Source organism: Rousettus aegyptiacus, unplaced genomic scaffold, assembly GCF_014176215.1.
Source record: "Rousettus aegyptiacus isolate mRouAeg1 unplaced genomic scaffold, mRouAeg1.p scaffold_m13_p_15, whole genome shotgun sequence".
Lineage (NCBI taxonomy): Eukaryota > Metazoa > Chordata > Mammalia > Chiroptera > Pteropodidae > Rousettus > Rousettus aegyptiacus.
This window is the reverse complement of record NW_023416290.1, coordinates 43,159,069-43,182,234: the sequence shown is the minus strand read 5'-3', so window position 1 is coordinate 43,182,234 and position 23,166 is coordinate 43,159,069. Positions and strand designations below refer to the sequence as shown.

Below are 23,166 nucleotides of genomic sequence, written 5' to 3'. Positions count from 1 at the left end.
CTGTGGCAGAGACCCAAGATATAAATTTTGGAATTATCACCAAGTTTGTTTACAAAATTACCTCATTCAAGAATTAGACATAGAATGGGCAATGCTTTGTCTATCCAGGCTATATGTACTGTTCTCACTGGAAGCAGTAGGTGGAATAAAATAACACTTAGAATAGCCTTCCAGGCTAATGTAACCAATATTAACAACAGCATGTTTTTCAATGTAAGTTAAAAATACAACATTGACTTAGCATCAGCTTCAAGAGCATTAGCACATTTTGAGTACATTGTAGGAATATTGTAGTCTTTTTCACTTTTAATGTTGAATCTTTGCAAAATTGTTGAAATGAAATAGGAAAATGACTATTTGAAAATATGCAACCCTCTCCTGCACACACTTTCTCACTCCCTCACTCCCACGAGATGTTACAACACTGTTGCCAGCTTCACTCTTGCAGAATTTTGAATGGCTGAAAAATGAGACAATATAGTTCTACCTCAAATTATACAGTTGTAAGAATAGGTAATATGGTTCTCTGTATAAAGTATTTCGATATTTATGAGATGTTTGGATTGGTTCACATGTCTGTCACTTTGTAACTAAAGTGACTTCATGCCTATTTATTTGAACCGAATGCCCCTTAGACACCTACATTCAGAGAGCAGTCATTACTGGGCACAAGTCATGAATCTAAAAATGATTTCATAGTTTCAAAAGCTTAAAGTAAATATATAGATATGTACAAATATATATTTTAAAATGTTTCTTTTTTAATTTTTAGCACTACTCTGTAATGCTTGATAGGAACATAATCTGGTTTTGGCATGTGTGATTTTTACATCACTGGAAGAGTTGACTAATTTTTTAATGTCATTTTCTTATTTAAGACATGGCAGTCTTGTTTTTCCTGATACATTACTTATGAACTCTGGTGGCAAGCTTATAAATCAGATCACTAACCACACATAATTTATTTCCATAGGTAACAGTGTGCAAATGTGCTTTGAATAGTAGTTTCACATCTTGAATTTAGTAGTTTTTAAAGTTCACAGAATAAATCAAGATTTCTATTGTTTTATTTCATTCCCTCTTATCAGTCATGTTACATGTGGTCATGCATTATTACTCAGATGTATGACTTCTAAGATGTATAAACTTATGTTACTTCACTTTAGACATCTTATTTAAATGTTTATTTTGAATTTTTGGATTTGCATTAAAATTGAGGGTAATTGCTTTAAAGAAGCATTCTTATTTTTATTTTTTCTAGCGATAACGGATTGTATCCACTGTTAAAAAACAAATCCTCTCATGAGATCATCATTTGGTTATTGAGAGTTTTTTGTAAGATAATGAGATGTGCTATAATGGTGGACATTATGTGAAAATCCTGTAATGTGAAACAGTGTGATCCTTTCTGTGTCATTTACTCTATTATATCATATGGATATGAGTATAACATTAACTCATATAATCACTGAAAACAGATTCCTCAATTGCAATCGATGTGATTGATGTGGATTATAAACAGCAAAGCAATATTCTAACTGCTTCCCTTAAAATTTTACATTCCTTCCTAAGCTCATTTCTAAAAATGTGCTAGCATCAAATCTTCCTTACTTTAAAACCTTTGTACAACTGAAAATGTCAACATAAAAACATGACATGTAAATGTGCCATAGTATATAGCTTGCCCTTTTATTTTTGAGATCTTCGTGTTTATTGATCTGCTTTTGTGTGTATTGTGCTTATATGTTTCTCATTCTTAAAAAAAAAAAATCTTTCTTTTCACTTAATGTGTCAACATTATATAAAAGCCAATTCTATACTGAGCAGTGGATGGCTCATTGTTAATATTAACACAACAGATCTGCATATTAGTAGCCCTAGGTACTTTGTTTTAGTAGAAGAGAGACAATGAAAGACATCTCAGTAGTCAGGGGTGTCTGAGATAGGAGGCTACCAAGTATTTTGCCTGCTGCTGTCACATGTTTCTGATCATTTTGGAGAGCTTGGACATGAACAAAAGTCAAAATGCACATGACTTTTGTAAGAGACTTCTAAATCATTAAAGGCTAACTCAACAAATTTTATAGAGAAAATTCAAATTTGTAGATCTAAATAAATTAACTCAGTTTAAATACTTATTCTCATGACTGGTTTTCTTACAGAAAGTGAAAAGTGAAAGCTGACACAGGACAAGGAGGAAGAACCTTGCCAAATCGTTCATGGTTTTTATTTTCCTGCTGTCATCTTAATATTATATCATAAGGATAATGCCTATCCATTGATTCTACTTGACATTTAAAATCATTATAAAGAATAAATGAGATTAGGTGTATTAAGACATTATACAAAACTTAAAGGAATGCATAAATGTTGATATTTAATCATCTTGCTTTTTAATCCAGAGTTTCCTTTTGGAAAAATATTGTGTAAAGTTCTAAAACGCTGCTTTTTAAGACTTGGATATAACTTTATAAATTTTTCTGTACTGTAAAAACATTTCTGTAGAAATGCTTTATGTATTTATTTCATGCCATTTTTCTTCCAATAAGAATTACAGTTACATCAAAATATATTATGGTGCATGACCCATACTGGGCATTATTTCAGAGTTGCCTTATTTGCCTAGGAAGTCTGTCTTTCCTCTGTGGCACATTGTATAACCATGGCTATAAAAAAAAGGAGAGGAAGATAAAACTTTATAAGATGTAGACTTGTTTTCCAAGAAGTCATGGAGGTATTCTGAAACAATACTGTGCAATTGTCTACATCAGTTACTGTCTCTGTACCATTTGGTTATGCTTGCTAAGATATGTGTGACACACACCCCAGACCCGTGCTGATTATTGATAGGGTTGAAGGCACACCACTAAGCAAAAATCAGTAATTTATATATATATTTTTTTAGGCAAGGCAACCCTTGGTTGACTTCACAAATCGCAAGGACCTTGTCAGCTCACAATTTCTTATTTATTTATTTATTTATTTATTTATTTCACCTACAACACTTGGTCTTCCTAGGTGGTCTCCCATCCAAGTACTAACTAGGCCCAACTTTGCTTAGCTTCCAAGTTCAGAAGGGATCGGACTTTTTCAGGGTGGCATGGTTGCAGACAATAATGAGTAATAATTTGTCCCACTATTCTGAAACAGTCTTCAGTCATATCTTTAAGCATTTATGAGTGATAAATTATCTAAAAAATTTTCATGATTCTCGAAATAACTACAAATTATTTACAATTTTTAGAATACTTACTCTAGTCATCAGCACGGGATACTCACACTTCATTTATTCATTCATTCATTTTTGTTTTCAGTGAAGACAATTGAGTAAACATCACTGTGGGATTTAATTGTTCAGCCCTCTAGGTTTTACAAGGTAAATTTACAAATAGGAAAAAACAACTGTTCATGTATTTTTGACAAGAGTTAGCAAAGAATGTACTGACTTATTATATGGTTGATTTTGATATCTCTAGCCAATTGGCACTTTTGCTCCTGAATTCCACAACACAACCAAACATAAATTAGGGTTAGTTTATGCCACATTCGTTATACCAGAACTGTTTAGACTTTGAAGATAGATTAGTGAATATGTAAAAATTCTTGCCTTCTGAAGCTTACATTTCAGGTAAAAGGTAATTATTACTTACATAGTAAATAATTAAATGATTGTCTATATTTAGAAGGTGATAAGTGCTAATGGGGAAACTATAGGACAGGGTGAAGGGTGTTAGACCTGCATGGTTGGGGTGAGATATGTAACAATTCAGAACATAGTAGTCAGGGTCAGTCTGAATGACACAATGTATCTGAACAAGGAAAAGTATGCAACTGCATGAGCGTAGGAAATGCTTTTGAGGGTGATGGAATCAACACTCCTGATATTCTGAAGAATTACTTCAAGAAAAGCTTTGTTTGTTTGGTTATATAACACTGAAAATTAAGTTCAATCAGTTATTGAAAGTGAGGCAAAAGCAAGTTATTTTCAAATTTTCCAAATACTTTGGTATAAAATGAAGAAAAAGCCATGAAAAAACAAAACTTTTCATGTAAAGATAATCTTTTCAAGACTTGCAGAAAAAGCTTAATATTTAGTATTTTCATTTTTATGTGCTTTTTTTACAACAAAGAGCAATATGATGTCAACAGTATTTCAACATTAAGTTTATTTTTAGCATAAGGAGGAACATAGAAATAGTTGTATTTTTTTCATATTAGCAGACGTATGTTTTCTCTGAACCACAATCCATGTTTTCGGTGTCTAGTTCAGTTCAGATGCTAGAAGAAATCTTCATTGTATAACATATAAATTATTCAAATAGGCAGGTTTATAATCGCCTTACTTGATAGTTAAGTTTGCTTTATGGTTTTTGTTTCAGTTAAAGCAATGTGATCAATGATATTAATTTAGAAATTATAGGTTAGAATAGAATTAGACTTTAGTGGCATATATGTCATCATCTTTACATATTTAAGAACATCCATTTGGAAGAGTTAAACTTATCTCAGTGGTCCACAGGTTATGTTAGGACAGAAAGATAAAAAATAATGTGAAACACCATGCTTGAAGTTAGTAAAATTATTCAAAACTGTACAGTTATGTCAAGAAGGATTGAGTAACTGGTATTTGAAGTATGTTTAGATAACTGCAACAGAGATATTCAGCAGACATTCAAATAAGCATCAGAAGGAGGTTGATCTAAGTGTTTTAAGAGCTTTTTTAGATTTTTAATGAACAAAGATTTAGAAAATGCAAACACTCTTAACCTTGTACCTAGACTATTTCTCTGCCGTTGGAGAATAATAAGACATGTAGACAATACTTAGGTGATTTTGAGATAATTACTTATATAATAGAGGCAGTATAAAATGTGTGATCAAGAAGAAAGGCAGATTTCACAGAGAAATGGCATTTGAGATGATTCCTTTAGGTTAAATAGCAATTTGCTAAGCTGCTTAGCAGGATCAACATTTCAGAAAGCAAACAGCATAAAAAATATAGAAAAAATAAAATGCACGGGCTGTTTGGAAGGAAAGTGGAGACTGAGAAATGAGTTAAGAGAATGATGAAATTGTGCAGTGATTTTTGAGCTTTGGTGACATACATGGAACACATTTGTGATCATGTATTCACAGTTTTATGCCAGTTCTAAAGCATTAGTGTTAACTCCAACGTTTTTTTTTTTTTAATTAATCAAGAAAGCATATAAGAATTCACTATATTTTATATAAAGGTAATTATTTTAAAACTTTGGCATTTTAATTATTAGTAGTAAAACATTAGGACATATTGTACAGTTATATTTACACCTTGTCTCTCAAAAGTTAGGCCATTGTACCGTGTCTCTAAGTGGTGATTGGGTCAAAACTGAAAAACTTACCATCATTTGTGGATTTATTCAGTGGAGCTTATTAAGTGTCTACTATATATTAGGCAGTGTTCTAAAGACAGAAATACTCCTTTAAAGGAAGGTTAAATTCCCATTGAAAATTGAAATTGAAAAATAAAAAGGAAAATAAACTTTGCTGTTCCATGTTTCATATTTCCAATAAGATTTTTCTGCTCTCTTTTAAAACTTCTGAGTATCTTCTAAAGACAATATCTATCTCAAAATATATCTCTGATATTAATTTTTTCCATTCTTCATCTTTCCTATTAGAGATTGTTGATGGCAAGACTCTTCTTTTTATCTTATATTTTTAATGTCTAGTCTATAGTAAACACCAAACAAAATATTACTGATTAGAAAAACTGCTGACCTAGAATGAAGGAATTTAGAGTAAGTAAACTTATGTAAATAAAAATATTTACTGTTATTTTATTTATTTATTTATTTATTTTATTCCCAGGATACATGACTTAATATGCTGGATATCTTCCTTGCCTTTTCACATCTCTGTGGTTGTATAGTTGTATTTGCCTAATTTTATATCATGGCTTTGTCCTCAAAGAGGTTTTTATTTTTAATCCAAAGTTAAATCTAGGGAGTGCTTTCTCTGTTGCTTCTTCTAAATTATTGGAGACAGAATTACTAACTCAACATGTCTGTACTTGATTTGACTCTTGTTTTTTTGTGGTTCAGATTTCTAGCATATTCCCATTTTTGCTTTGGCTCCGGTTTTATAATCTGTTATAAAGAATCATGTTGAACAGGAAAACATTTTTGAGGATAATTCTGTTGGACAAATTCCTAAAGAGTATGAGGTGTGGGGTCTGAGGTGGGGTGGGGAGAGAGAGACAGAAAGAGACAGAGAGAGAAGTAGAGGGAGAGGAAGAGGGAGAGAGAATAATTTCGCAGTCTAGAGTTTCTTATACAGTGTGATAAATGTCATGACCAAAGGTTAGTTGAGGGTATTGCAGGAGCTCTGAAGAGAAGCAGTTAACACAGTCGGGAGGATTACTGGATATGTTGTTTGTTATGATGATACTTAACCTAAGTCTTTGAAAACTAGTTTTGTAAAATATAAAAGAGATATAGAAGGCATTTAAAGAAGAGGAAGAGCCATGTCACAGGCTTAGCTGTGATGGAGCACATGTCTTCGTGAAAATTTAGAAATTTATTATAGCAAGAACAAGGGAAGGAATTGAAGAACTGAGATTTAAGAGATAAATGAAATTGATGTGAACTATTCTTTATGTATTTGAGTACCACTGAAAATTTTAAATAAGAGATTGATGTGACAGTCTAGTTTTTTAACTAAGAGCGCTACATTGGCAACACATAAGATAAAGAAGCAGATTTTGTATGGAGATAATAAACTAGTTAGGAAGCTCTTGTAATAATTTTGATTATATATTTTTGAGAATCTGATCTACATCACAATTGTTCAGAATATGAAATAACAGTAAACAAAAATAAATAAGATTCTGAATGATTCAAATACGAAGATTCTAGAGCAATCCCCATATTGCTGGACTGAAGAACATTGTAGAGATTGGGTTTGTTCATCTGGTTAGAGACTGGATTTGAAATAGCAAATCTAAGGTCCCACTGCAATATTTTTCTTTGACACTTCTACTTTTCTGCTTGACGAAAAGTTCCCAGTTCCACTTATATCACTGTAGTTCTATTTAAAAATATACATGAAATTTAGCATTGTTCTAGAAGTTCTAGTTAAAGACATAAAATGTGAAATTGAAATTTTGTTTTTCAATTTAAAACAAAGAGACACATAAATCTCAGAAAGCTAGGAGAATTAAGTAAAGAACACAGAATTTAAAATGAGACAAGAAAATGAGGCATAAAGTAAATACATAAAATTAATTAAAGCAACGGGCAGTTAGAAGTTATTATGAGGGTAAATTTGCAAACACTTCAAAATGTAAACTAAAGAGAGATTGTCCTAAAAAGAAATGTGAAGATGCTATGAAAAACTATATAACTTCATTGAGAAGTATCAGATAAGACAGTGGTAACTGCATCAGGCTGATACTTTTCTTGTCTATTCTAATTGATTTGTGATTCTGCTGTACCACTTAACTATTTTAAACCATAGTCCAGGCTGTTAATTCTTTCCAAAAGAGTCTAATCCAATTATCAACAAAACTCTAAATATCATTTTTCAGAAACTTTATAATAAGTTTGGAAACACAGGTAGAAATGACTAAAACTTTTCAAAAAATATAATAATGAGGATGGACCTTTGTGCTAGGTGGAAACCTAGAAATACAAAGAGGTGCAATCATTAAAACAATATTGTAGGTATATCTGGAAACAGATGCAATCAAAGAAACAAAGTAGAAATTCAAGTATATATTGGAACATAAGGTTTGATAAAGCAAACATCTCCATAAGAAATGCAAATAGAGTATTTTCAATTGTACTGGGAAAATGGGCAGCTGTATGGGGAAAAATTCAAACTTTATTTCATCTCCCACTTTGCACTAAAATATATCTCAAATGGATTAAATATTTAAATGCATAAAATAGAAGAGAAAATAAACTGTATGTGGAAACCTGAAGATACATTTATTTTATGAATACAAATGGACTTCATGAATGAAATTTAGAATATCCCCGTGAGATAACACAGACATAACTACATAATATTTTTTTCTGGGAGAAGATGACGTTAGAGGCAAATAAAGTGGGAGAAATTAAATAAACTCAATATTATTGTAAAAATAATTTGTACCAGTTGATAAAATTAATATACTTCAAAGATAGACTGTACGAGTTTAAACTAAACTCTATCAACTCTTCATATTTGGAATGGAAGGTGGGAAAAAACCTCCCCAAGGCTAGCAGTCCTTAAGTGTTTTCACAAAGCCTCATCAGCACCAGATGTCAAAGTAACAACTCTATGGCACTTCTTAAGAATGAGGTGAAGAAGAAGAGGAATTTAGGAACAGCCCCTCATGTAGGCACAGCACATTGACATCCCAAGGCAAGAGTGGATGGAAAGTGAGAGCAGAATTTTAACATCCCTCTTCCTGTTATTAGCCTCCTATCCTCAAACCTGCCTGCCACACTCCCTAACACACTGAGAGATTCAAAGCAGGATCCACGTATTTCAGTATTGGAGAAAACCATCTCAAAGTTCTCCCATCTTTCTCTCTGTAATGTCTCTGGGGTTGACCTTGGGGAGGGAACAAGAAGCAGAGTGAGTTCTTAGTATTCTCATCTCTATTTACACTCATTCTCTTGGCAACTGTATCTGGAAATGTGGCTTTAATATCTACATATACACACTAGTGACGGCTCTGCTTGGATTTCTGATAAGCATTGCAAACTTCACATGTCCAAAACTGGGTTCTCACTGTTTCCTCCCAGATCTTCACTTCTGACATTCTTCTCCATCTAGTTAGTGGTACTTTATCTCTCCATTTGCTTAGGTCAAAATTTTGAAGTCATATTTAACTCTTTCTTTCTCACAAACCTCTTTGATTCTCAGCAAAATAAATCTGGGAAAAACCTTTCTGTCTGCCTCTACTGCCATCAACTTTATTCCCAGACTATGAATTATCACTAGATTATCCAAGTAACGTCCACTTTTAGCAACCCAGTTCTGTTCAACACATCAGCTCAATCTTTCTTTGTAAAATGCAAATTAGACCTGATACTCCTTTACTAAAAACATTCCAATAGCTTTCCTACACAATTCTTTACAGCCTGGCTGACTGCTATCCCTTAATGTCATTTCTTACCGCGGCCTTTCTCGGTCACTCCACTCCTGCCACAGAGCCCAGCTCACGGTTCCATGTATATGCCGTGTGTCCGATACCTACATGGCTGGTGCCTTTACTTCCTTCAGAACTCAGCTAAAGGGGTCATTATAAGAGGGACCTTTTTCTGATCTTTCTAACCATATCACTCTTTGTCTTGCTCACAGTATTTAGTTTCGTTAGTAGTACTTATTACTGCCTGGCATGCTATATATTTTTTCATTCATATTATTTTCTTCCTCCAACCAAAATGTAAGCTCCTTGAGGGTAATATCTTTGTTTTTTCAAGTACTTATCCCCACCAGCTTGGAAGGTGCCTGGTATATAGAAACTGCTCAATTAATATTTATAAGAAAAGGCCGAATGAAAAAAAAAACACGTCATTATTCAGTAAGAAGGAGGGTACTAAAATATTGTACTTGACAGACTCCATTTTAGAATATAGATATATGTCTTGTATACCTTTTTGAATTTTGCTGCCAACTGTATGGCCAATTCTGCAGTCTCTCATTTCTCATTTAAGCCAGTATGATAGGATTTTTCTTTTCCATTCTTCATTTGTAAACCACCCGTCTACTCTCCCAATTCACATATACAGACCAATGTGCTTTACTTCTTTACAAAAGACAGAACCCAAATAAAGGTGTGTGAAGGCAATGAGAAATATAGTTAGTATGATCAATATCCTACAGGGTACAATATCATAATTTGACTTTCTTCTAAAACCAAAGTAAATAAATTGAGGTTCTTACTGAATATAGTTTATCTGAAATTTGGTTATATAACAAAATTATGAATGCAAATATTTATAAGATCCTAAATATAAATACCTGTATTCAAATTTATAAATACATGTTTATAAACTTAGACTAACAGAAGGGAAAGTGTAGATATAATATGCTTAAACTTGTTTTACTTTGGTGTTTAGTTGGTGAGGTGAACATTACTTAAAAATATTTATAAAAATATATGAAATATTTCTACTATGACATTAATTCAATGACTTTCTAATTCCAGTGATTTCATAGAATATTGTATCATGAAAAGTCAGTTTTAAAATACATTTATTTTTAAAAATAGATTTAGAGAACTCTTGAGGAACAAAATTCTATCTGAGCTGAAATATGATACAGAAGAGGAAAACCCATTCCCATTTGTCATGTTTATAATTATTAGCTTTAAAATTGTATAAGAAGATAAAATGGCATGAAGAAAAAGAAAATATCCAAAAAGAAAAAGCAATCATTTTCTAAAGCTAACCATTAGCAATTCTTTTTGGTTAGGGGTCTGTTTTTAGGGGGAAATCCGGAGACAAAAGCAGGTCAGGAAGGAAAGGTTTTATATTATGTTCCCCAGAGTTGTTTTCCTGGCAAGGCTCCCAGTCAAGAGCTCCTTTCCTTCTGTGGGAGCCCAGTTTTGCCATGGACCATATGGATGCTTTTGCTGGACACTTCCCTGGGCTGTGACACCCCCATCTTGTCAGAGTATGTTCCTTTCACTTAGAGTTTAAGGGGAGAAGAGAATGTTTACTGGGTCATGAACCCCTTGATTGCTCTGTCCTTTTCTCTACTTCATTATGTACAGGTACCATTTCTGTTGTTAATCTCACTAAATTACATGATGTTCCTGTTTTCACATTACAGTGAAAAATCTGGCACTGTGTTTACTGATGTATCCCAAGCAAGAGTGCTTGGGATATAGAAGACTCTTGACAGTTATTTGTTGAATGGCTACGTACCTTAGGAAATAAGACACTGTACGCCTTATTTATCCTTTTCTGAAAATTATTTTTATTTTTATGAAACGTGTGGCTTTAAATATTCTGTTATATGCATATTCTACATTCAAACCATGGTTTTCTCCTCTTGTAACTAGGCTGTCTTTTACCTTTGGTATTTTTGTGTAAACAGTGAGCATTTTGACAAGTGTGCTGTGATTTGCCGCCCCTTTCCTTTATCCCATATCCACACTCATCTGTGCTGCTCTGACTTGTTCTCTGTAGAATCTCTTGCCTACTGGTTTCCTTTTGAGTTGAGCCACAGAAGGGACTGACTTTGTTCCCCATAAAAGTCCCCAGCACCAGCCCTCACTGCATTCTAGTGTCCCTATTTTTCACAGGGTAGATACCAGTTCCTGTGAGGAGAGTGGATATAGTATGGAAACCTGTTGCCCTTGGTGCCGCAGCATTCCATTTTGTTTCCTTTTCCACAACTCTATAAATAGTTCCTTTATTACAGTTCCTTTGAAATTCTCCCTGAGTGTGCATGCATTATTTGCTGGGAAATTAACAAAACATGGTTTTCAGTTTTTATTTTGTATTTTTATGTTGTTTTCTTCTTTTCCCTGTCTTGAATAATAAATCATTCAATTGTTTTATGATGTGCTAAGCAAAAGTTACTTGAGATCTTGGAGCTTGGGGCTTTATAGATACTGATGCACAATTAATGTTAAAGACATAGTTAAAAAATTATAATAGTAGTCATGCATCTAAAGGAATTCCAATATATTTGTTAATTTTTTCAAATAAATCATGATATAATTATGATTTAGTACAATATAGTACAAGACACTGGGCTTGAGGTAATCTAAAACCAGACTCGGCTTGTAAAATAAATTGAAAGGAAGAACAAAATCACTGAACCTAATATTCAAAAGTAAAAAGGTAAATAATGTAGAAAATAACATTTTTTATGAAGCATTTTTTGAGAAGTTCTATAGTTTACAATAACATAAATAAAAGGAAAACAATAGTAATAATATATGTAATAAAACCAACATTGAACATATACTAAAGTAATTACATTGAACAATACAGATTAGTGAGTTCAAGCTTCTTCAGAGCTAATTCTAAGCCCAATCTTAAACTGTCAGACATCGAATTCTGTTGATATTTCATATTTCCACTTAATTTTAGAATATAATCATCTCATCAGTTTTCATAAAATATTTGCTGAGATTTTCACAAGAATTATACAGAATTTATAGACCAATTTGAAGAAAACTGACATCATAGCTGTAGTGAATCATCCTATAATGGAAGTATAACCTTTTTACTTTGCTACATAAGTAAATAAATATGATTTCTTTGATATGTGCTTTGAAGTGTGAAGCATGTAAAAAATACCCTGGCATGTATTTTGTCATGTATATCTTTATTTCAATTATTTTTGATAACATCGTAAGTGATTTGTCATTAAAATTTTTAATTTGCAATTGTTTATTGCTAAAATGTGGAAATACAATTGATTTTTGTGTATTCATTTTCTATCCTGACATCTTGATATGCTCGTGTATGAGGTCTACTGCCATTTTACAGATTCATAAAAATTTTCTGTATAGACAATTATGTCCTTTGAAAACAAAGACACTTTTACTTTTTCCTTCAACATCAGTCTGTCTTTATTTATTTTTCTTGCTTTGTTGCACTGGTGAGAACTTCCAATTCAGTGCTGAATAGGAATGGTGAGAGTAGACGTCCTTTTTCCTGATCTTAATGGGAAAGTGCTCAATTATTCACCTTTAAGAATGATATCAGTATTATATTAGCTGTACGTTTTTCATAGATGCCCTTTATCAGTTTGAAAAAATTATTTTCTAGTTTGCTGAGACTTGTTTTTTTGTCATAAATAGATGTTGAATTTTGTCATTTTTTTCTGCATTGATTGAGATGGTTATTTGCTTTTTCTTTTTTAGTTTGTTGAAACACTGAAATACATAGATTGATTTTAAAAAGTTGAACCAATCTTGCATTTTATTCCTCTTAACGATAATTCATTATTATACACTGATAGGTTAAATTTGCCAATATTTTAATAGATATTTTTTCTTATCTTTTCATAGAGGATAATTATGTGCAGGATTATTGTCCTGTAATGTCATTTTCCAGCTTTGTTATGACAGTGATAGTAGCCTTATAAAAGTAACTAGTAAACACTTCCTTCTTTTATTTCAAGAATTTATTTCAAGAGATTGAGTGTAGATGGCAACGATTCTTCTGTAAATGTTTAGTAGACTTCAATGTAGCCAGTACAAGCCTAGAATTTTTTTGTTGGAATGTTTTTACTATAAATTTTATTTCTCAATAGAAATGGATACACAGGTAACCTATTCTTCTAGAGAAAGCTTTTGTAATGCATATCTTTTAATAAGTTTTTTCAATTTTATCTTAGTTTTCAGGTTTACTGGCATAAATTTTATGATTTATACTTCCCTTATTATTATCGAAATACCTCTAATGATAACTTCTCATTCATCTCTAATATAATTTGTATTCTCTCTTTAATCAGTCTAGTGCCATGTTTACCAATTTAATCTTTTACAACAACAAATTTTAATTTTATTGATTTTTCTCTTCTGTTTTCTGCTTTCAATTTTATTCCTTTCTGCTCTTTTCCTTACTGTTAATTTTCTTCTGCTTGAATTGGATTTAACTTGTTTCATTTTTTTCTAATTTCTTTAAAGTAGGAGCTTAGATTTTTGACTTGAAACTTCTTTAATTCTAACTCAGTAATCCTTAGTAATACTATAAAATTTTCGCTACTTGCTATTAATGTTCCAGTTATTGACAATTTAATTTAAAAATTTTAGATTCAGCTTGCATTAGGTTATTTGAGGTGTATTATTTAATGCACAAATATTTGAGGAGTTTTAGATTATCTTTTGTACTTTATTTCTAGTTTAATTGCATTTCTTTCAGAAAATATATTTTGTAAGATTCCAGTTATTTTTAAAATGTTGATATTTGTTTTACGGCCCAGAATATTTTTTTATTGTATCCATTTGAAAAAAAAAAAGGTGAAATATTTTATAAATGTCATGTAGAAAAAGTTTGACAGAGTTGTATAGGTCTTCAGTATCCTTGTTGATTATCTATATACATTTCTCTAACCAAAACTAAGAAATTATTTTTGAAATCTCTATGATTAGGGATTTATCTGTTCTTTTGGTCCCATCAGCTTTTGCTTCATGTAAAAATACATGAATAGTGCCGGATTATTGTCTTATCAATAAATGTATTCTATCACTATGTAATGTTCTACTTTATGTCAGATAATATTTTTTGCTGTGAGGTCTTTGTATAGCATTATTATAACTATCCCATAATTTCTTTTGATTAATGTTTACATAATATATTCTTCTATCATTTTACTTTTAATCTGTTATATTAATGTTTACATAATATATTCTTCTATCATTTTACTTTTAATCTGTTATATTTTAACATGCTTTGTTGATACATATATAATTATATAATAATTTATTGAGATATGTCACACATTAGAATTAACACGCTTAAAATGTAAATCCTGTATTTTTTAGTAAATTCACAGTTGTGCAGCTATCAATATAATCTTAATCGCGAACTCTCATCACTCTAGGAAGAAAACTCATACTTAATGGCAGTCACGCTCCCTCTCTACCACAACCATTAGAAACCCTAGACCACCACTAATCTACTTCCAGTCTCTTAAGATTCACGTGTCCCAGATATTTCATATAAGTGGAATCATACTACATGTGGCCTTTTCTTACAGATGTGTTTTCAAGTTTCATTCATGTTATAACATATAAATTCTTAATTTTTATTGCTAAATATTATTCCCTTGTGTGGATATGCCATATTTGTTTACTCATTCATCAGTTGATGAACAATTAGATTTTTAATACCTTTTGGTTCATGTGAATAATGCTGTTGTAAATTTATAATTGTGATTATTATTTGAAATTCTAAGGAAGCTTTTTATTTTGCTACATTGTAGATTTACATTCGGTTGTAAGAAATAACATGGAAAGATTTGAGTACTAGTCACTCAGTTTCCCCCAATGGTAATGTCTTGTATCACTCTAGTACAATATTACAACCAGGAAATGGACATTGATAGAGTCCGTTGAACTGATCGAGATTTCACTAATTTTGCATGCATTCATTGTATGTGTGTGCTTATTGTTTTCTATAGTTATAAGTATGGATTCCTCTGACCATCATTCCTGTCAAGATACAGAACAATTTCATCAAAAGTATCTCTTCAGCTACTCTTTTATAGCCATAGCCATGTGCCGCCTCTCCATGTCTCCCAACCACCACAGCTCCTAGCAAACACAGCTATTTCTTCATTTTTTATTTTGTCATTTCAAGAATGTTGGGACAGTGTAATTTTACAGCCTATAAACTCTTTGAGATTGTCTTTTTTAAGTTATATTTTGTTTATTTCATACATAATGTTCTTGAGAGATATTTCAGTTGTTGTGTGTTATCAGTAGTATGTTCTTTTATATTACTGAATAGTATTCCATGGTATGGATGTACTAAAATTTGTTGACTTATTTACCTGTCATGGAGCATTTCAATTTTGGCCATTATGATTAAAGTTGTTTTGGAGATTAATGAACAGATTTTTATGTGAACATGGTCTTTCATTTCTCTGGCATAATACTCAAGAATACTCCGTAAGGTATATAAATGTTTAATCACTATGTTGTACATCTGAAACTAGTATGTCAGCTGTAATTGAAAAACAAATTTAAAAATGGACAATTGCTAGGTCGTATAGTAAATGCATTATAAGAGACTATAATACTTTTTTTCAGAATGACTGTACCATTTTACATTTCCATCAGCAATATGTGAGTGGTCCAGTTTTTCTGCATCCTCATATTTAATGTAGTTACTTTTTATTTATTTTTTATTTTAGCCATTCTGATCGGTATGTCATGCATCTTATTTTGGTTTTAATTTGCATTCCTCAGTGGCTAGTGATGTGGTAAAGCTATTCATATACATATTTTATATCATACCCTCTTCAGTGAAATGTCTACGTATATCTTTTGCTCATTTACTAACTTTTTTTTAATAGTTGAGTTCAGGAGTTCTTGTATACTATAATATATACTCTAGATACAGATCCTTTCCCAGATATGTGGTATGTAAATATTATTTTTTATCTTGTAGCTTGACTTTTAATCTTCTCATTCAAGTTCTATATTACAAAAGTAATTAATTTTGTCGAAGCCCAATTTATCAAATTTTTTCTTTCTGGATCATGCTTTTGTATTTAAGTTTAAAACTCTGTCTAGCCTAGATCTCAAAGAATTTTTTTTTCATTTTTTCCCTATGATTATCTAGTTGCTCCAGCATCATTTGTTGGAAAAGCTACCACTTTATCTTTTTAAAATTTGTTTTAATTATTGAGTCCTGTGCCTTTCCAGAAATATTTTCTAATTATCTTGTCAGTGTCTACAAAAATAATTTGCTGAGGTTTCAAAAGGAATTGCATAGAACCTGTAGACTGAGGGAGAATTGGCATCTTCACTATTCAAAGTCTTCTAATTCAGAAACATTGTATGTCTCTTCATTTATCTATCTTTTATTTCTTTTGTTACATTTTATAATTATCCTGATGGAGATCCTGTAAATGATTTACTAGATTTACACCTAAGTATTTAATTTTATTTGGAGCAATTATAATTGTGTTTTTTATTCCAGTTTCTACATGTTCATTGTTATTATGTAGATGATTTTTGTGTGTTCACCTTGTATTCAGTGACCTGGCTGAGTGCACTTATTAGTTCTAGGAGATTATTTTATTTCGTAGATTGCTTGGGATTTTCTACATAAATAATCATGTCATCTTCAAATAGGGATAGTTTCTTTTTTTCTTTCCAGTATATAATCCTTTTATTTATTTTTTTCTGACTTAGTATAGAACTTCCAGCACAATGTTGAATAAGAACAATGTGCCATGTTAGGGTGTTAGTCAGAGGTTTTGATACTTCAATACTAAATTTAATGTCAGTTGTAGGTTTTTGTGTATGCACTTTAGCAAGTTTAGCAGATTTGCCGAATTTTTATCATGAATGGGTGTTGGATTTTGTCAAATGCCTCTCTGTGTCCATTAATTTGATCATTTAAGTTTTCTTCTATAGCTTGTTGATTGGTGGATTACATTGATTGATATTCAAATGTTGAACCTGCCTTATATAACTTGAATAAATATCACTAGGTCATGGTATATGATTCTTTTTACATGTTGGTAGATTCAGTTTGCTAATACTTTATTTTTTAGTTGAATTTGGGGTGACATTGGTTAATCAAATTGTATCAATTTCAAGTGTGCAATTCAGTAATACATCATATGAATATTGCATTGTATATTAACCGCCCAAAGTTAAATTTCCTTCCTTCACTATTTATTTAACCCCCTTTATTCTTCTTTACTTCTCCCAATCCCCCACTTCCCTCTGGTAACCACTAAATTGTCATCTGTGTCTATGAGATTTGTTTGTTTGTCTTGTTTGTTGCTTTCTGTTTTAGATCTCACATATGAGAGAAATCATATGGTTTTCAATTTTTTCTAATTTATTTCACTTAGCAAGATAATCTCAAGATCCATCCATGTTGTTGCAAATGGAAATATTTCATCTCTTCTTATGACTGAATAATATTCCATTGTACTCATCCAAGTTCACAAAAGATAATGATCTAAAGTGATTTGATTGTTTTTGTTTTTGTACTGACATTTTTGGATTTTATTATCAGGATAATATTAACCTCACAAAATTAGTTGGGAAGTGTTTCTTTCTATTTTCTGTAAAAGAATGGATTAAATTGTTAATTCTTTATATGTTTAGTAAAACTATTAAAAAAAAATCTGGATCTGGAGATTTTTCTTGGCCAGCTTTTTAATTACAAATTCAATTTTGAAATGGTAAGAGTAGTATTCACTTTGTCTATTTCATCTTAATTAAATTTCAGTAGTTGAACACATGCACATTATATCTAAAATATAAACAGGGATTTTCCTGAAGCATGCATTTAGTCAAAGGTAATGTTCTTCCGCAGCAGCCAGTTTTCATAAGAGAATATGTATGAAAGATAGATCATGGAAATGGGGAGTAAGTCAGATGCCAGAGTGGAGGTGCAGATGGTGGTAAGCAAGTGGGGTATGTGGATGAAGGCAGAGGGGAAAAGGAAACACGAAAATTTAGCCTAGTTACTTTGCTCATTTGCTTGCAAATACTTTATAACATCTGGTTTCGGAATAATTGGATGGCATAACATAATGCTTAGCTTCTTAATGCTCTTGTTAAAACCACATAGGATTGTGTGTTTTACAGTTCACTGACTTTTGGGTATCTAACCAAGAGCACAGTCAGCCATCTGTGACAAAAAAGCTCAGCTTGGTCAGTGTGGATATCTGTACACTCCACACATGAGTATTCATGATTGCACAGCATGGAAGATTAGTGCTTTTCATGTTATCCCAGAAACAGATTAATTGTGTTGGTAAAAATAAATTTTCAACATATAATATGCTACAGAACATAATAGAAAGTTTATTAATTTTTCTTTTTTGACTATTTTAAACGATGCTGTTTTTCCTTGCAGCTAAAAAATGCATTCCTTTCTAGACATGAATGAATAAAATTAGTGGTTTCTGAAAGGGTTCTATAAAATAATTCCACTGCAGGTTATTCGATTTTATGGCAAAGCATCGAAATGGGAGGGTGGTAGTTGAAGTAAATTTAAGAAATTCTGTAAGAGGATATGGTTACAAAAGAACAATTCAAAAATGTTTTGACTAGTGTACCTTTCCCCTTCCCAAAGACATTTCTGGTAGCTAATATTCAGTATAACACACTTTAAGAAATTTTGTAATAGAGTATTACTTCATCTAATTATAGCACCTATTGTCTATAATTTGAAATGTGCTTGTGAGTTCAGAGATAAATTCAATGTGGATCCAGCTTCCAACTTCTTATAATTTATAGAATATGTATAACATAATAAGAATAAAGCAATGACAATGCCATAATATAGTTTTAACAAATGAGTTTGGTATTCAGGGATTAGAGGGATAACCTTCAGTTAAGGGAATTTAAGCCTTAAGAAGATAGAATTTTGGATGGGCCTTGAATAAAGAACTAAGGCTTCTGATAATTATATGAAATTGAATTAATGACGATTTATTTAAAAGTATGGACACATACATAGATACGAAAAGATATAGGGCATGTGCCCAAACAGCTTATATTTATTTATTTTCCTGATAAACTATATCAGTGTATACTTAGTTTTTTGTCAATTATTGTGCTTAGCCCAGGGATTTTATAACCTACCTTCAAAGGACATGTAAAATAGTAGTGAAGACAGAAAACTTACTACATAAAAAATAATAATGTGGTAAGAGTATGCAGATGTGCTCTGTAAGGCTAGAGAAGCGGATTAGGCATTTATCTTAACCTTGAAACTTTATGGCTGGGTCACTGAGAATAAGAATCAAGTAAATAAAGGTAAAAAAATTAAAAAAAGGGGTATTTATTCAGCCCTAAAGAAAAGTACATAAAAAGACCTTCAGTTAAGATGAATGAATGAATTTTCAGAAACTAATGACAGCTCAGTATAGGACAATTTTTTCTAACAAAATTGTGGAGCACTGAGGAGGCATGAGGAATGAGTTTTATCTAATTGCCACAGGAGAAAAGGAGGGTCAAAAGTGTTAAAGAAGGGGAGAGACAGCGAGAGAATGAGAGAGCAATAGAGCAAGAGAGAGAGCAAAGTAAGTTTAGGGAGAGTGGGAGAATTGTATGAGGAGAGAGAGTTCCAGTCATACGTGTGATGATTTGAATAATTTTCTGTTTAAGATTTGACTGAGCCTATGAGCAGTAAATATGGGGAAGGACAGAACATTAGATTTGAATGCTTTTAAAAATCTGGAAAGATTAAAAAATAGATGTTAGAAGCATCAAAGACACCTGTTGTTACAAGTACACGTTTGAGAAAGTTGAGAATCAGAGATCAACAGATGACAGCGTTGAAGATCTGGCAAGAGAGTTATAAGCCAAAAGCTAGGCTCAGAATAGTTTTAGGGACTTATAAAAAGTGATAAAGACCTTTGATTTGCTTAAGTTTCTTCCACTTCACTGATTTAAAAATAAAATTGTAAGTGTTAAAATCATATTCTCTCAGGGACTATCTACAGTAGAAAATGTTGCATATAATTTTAAATATCAATGCATGATTTATTTCTGCAGAAAATTATATAAATAAAAATCTTTGAGAAGATAAATTATGTCAAGTTGCACTATGCTATTGTCAGTATTTCTGCATTAAATATTCAGATAAATTTATTGTCATTATTAATTTACTGTGTTCATGTAAAGTTATTAATTGCTCAAAAGACATGTCTTGAATTCTACCTCGATATGAATAATTATAGTAGGTTACACATTTATAACATTTATTGTTTGCATAATTTTCTTTGATTTAATTCTTCTAAAATTCAGTTTAATAATCTAAGACATGCTGTCATGAATATGGCTATTTTGAGTGTAAAGTGAAAAAGGTAGAACAACTGGAAACTCTTTTTTAGAGATTATTTATCATATTACTCTTATTTTTTTGTATATCATTTGCTACCATCTGAATGTATTAATTTATTCATGTTATTGTCTTTATTTTCCCTTTGCAAATCATGGTTGGTCTGTCTTGTTACAACTGTAGTTCCAACTCTTGGCATCAGTATTTGTCATAGAGTAAGTGCTTATTAGTAAATAATTGTTGAATATACTTCATTTCTTTATTATCAAGAGATGATTCTCACTGACTTTATACTGGAATGAACCTTTATGCACTTACTTTCAAATGACTATAGTTATTTCATAATAGAGTACCAATCAGTTATATTTAAGAACTGTCTCCTTTATTATTTAAGTAATTGATTCTCTAAATTAATTAGTTTAATGGAATCGTTCTAGGTGGCATGTATTCTCAATCTTTCATTTCTAAGATCTAATCACATGTGAAACATGTTGCAAAAATATGGAGATTCACTTACTAGACTTCTCCATAAACAAAGTCATATTTTGCAAGTCGTGTTTAAATAATGAGTGGTACTGGTTGACCACAATTTGGAAATTCTATGTAACACCCTTAATAACTAATGAGGATACTTTTCTTTCTTTGTGGCAGAGTGTGCTGTGGCACATTTGCTTTCTAGTTCAGTGTCTTGGCTTATCTACCGCCTGCTTCATGAGCTGAAGAACTGAGGCTGTCAGGGATATCCTCTTAGTTCCACCCCTGCTAAACTGCCATCATTTCCCCACCTCATGGACGTTATGCCTCTAGCTATTGCAGTCCTAATATCTTCAGTTCCATCTTTGTCAATTCCTGAAGGTGAATTCAGGCTCCACACTCTAGTTCCTTAGTAGCTATTATTCTCCTTTACTGAACTCTACTGCTGAAATTATCTTTGATGTACCTGAGAAAGATGGGAATTCATCCTTTTTATTGTCTGCTCCATCTTCTCTCCTATCTCAATTTTCTTGATGTCGTTGAGCTGCTTTTCATTTATTGGATCTCATAAGGACCTACCTCCAAAGATTGTACTTTATTATATTACAACCATTACATTATAATCTCCTTAAATTTAGAAATTTGTGCAGACTATCAAAAATAATTTAAAATTTTTCTAATGGATATTTATGCTCACCAAATCAGGGAACTGAAGAGAACCAAAATATAAATCAAAATCTGGCATGAAACATGCTATACTATTGAAAATATAATTATATCAAGTGCAAATATTTTTTCATCCAATTTTCTATTTGAATCAAACCAATCAACAGCAAATAAAAAGAAATGTAACTTGTGTATTTTCTGAAAGTACTGAAGTAAAATTTTAAAGCTCAGGTCTTAAAATTATACAGGTAAATTACATATATTTACTAAATCCAGATATGAAAAATCAGCCAGTCAGACAAATAAGCAGAGTCACCCCTATGAAAAGAGAAGAAAGAGTGTTGATAGGGAAAAGTTAAAGAGAATACATTCCAAAGCAGGGAGAGAAATGGGAAATGTGTGGGCTAAAACCCAACTTATCAGGTCGGAATTCAGGAAAATTGGATTACAAAATAACGTTGCCACGCCCTTTTTATATACCCATGGGCACGATGATATAATAAAGGTAAATTTTTATGTATTACATGGCAGGTGGTCATTCACTGAAAGTGATGATTAGCTCCCAAACATCCTAGTAAATGTTAGTTTTGGGGGATAAAAGAAGAGGGTATTAGATTAAGAGTCCTTACATTACCATCTCTGTAACTCACCACTGATTATGTGTATGATGACAGATATTTCAATGTTCTCCTGCTGGTCCTCTAGAAGAACTGACTGCCAGGCACTCAGATAAGAGTTATAATCATCTCACTCCAACACACACACAAATAAATCAGCTGTCTATTTTACATTATGATGAAGAAAACCATTAAGCTTTGATGAGTGATAAATACACATCACATACTGGTTATTATAAAACCTTAGTCTAAAATTCTTCTTAACTGTGTAATACTCTTTCTTTTGAGACTGTTTTGCATTGGCTTTATAACATATACCTAGAAATATCTGGGGCATAGTTTCAGAATTTTGCCTTAAGTGCCTTGGTTTATGGAGATTATGAAATGGTTACTTTGTGACTAGATATGTTGAGACTAAATGTATATTCCAAAATACAGTCTGTTTTCTGTTTAACTGGCTGTCAGTTAAAGCAGACTTCCAATGTGTTATAGAAATATGTATTATAAAAAAAGTTAATCATGAGAATGTATCACATAGGGAAATTACATTAAAATAGTATTGTCCTATAAAGTGAAATTTCCAAATTTGCTATTAAATGTGAAATATTGAAATTATATTGGATGGAAAAAGTATATCAATTACTTCGAAGTCTTTCTGTTTTATAACTATACTGTATTAATACATACATGGGTAACACAGTGACCAGCACCATCAGTGCAGGTTATGTTTATTACTATCAATGTAATACATTTGGGTGACTCAAAAGTCATGCTGTTTACAGTTGATTTTATTAATATATGCAACCTAATGGGAGCAGGATGTGTTCGAAATCACACTATTCTATAATTGACTTTTCTATGCATAAATAACTACTTTATTTGTGCTTAAAAAGTTAATAATGCAAACCCATGAATATTAAATACAG

The 23,166-nt window shown here is 31.6% G+C and overlaps 1 protein-coding gene and 1 pseudogene across 6 annotated transcripts in view; one reads left to right on the top strand and one right to left on the bottom strand.

Moving 5' to 3' along the window:
• Positions 1-23,166, top strand: part of CSMD3 (CUB and Sushi multiple domains 3) — a 989,790-nt gene that overhangs the window by 301,777 nt on the left and 664,847 nt on the right. The gene's annotated exons all lie outside the window — the stretch shown is intronic.
• On the bottom strand, positions 2,994-3,112 carry LOC118612220 (annotated as a pseudogene).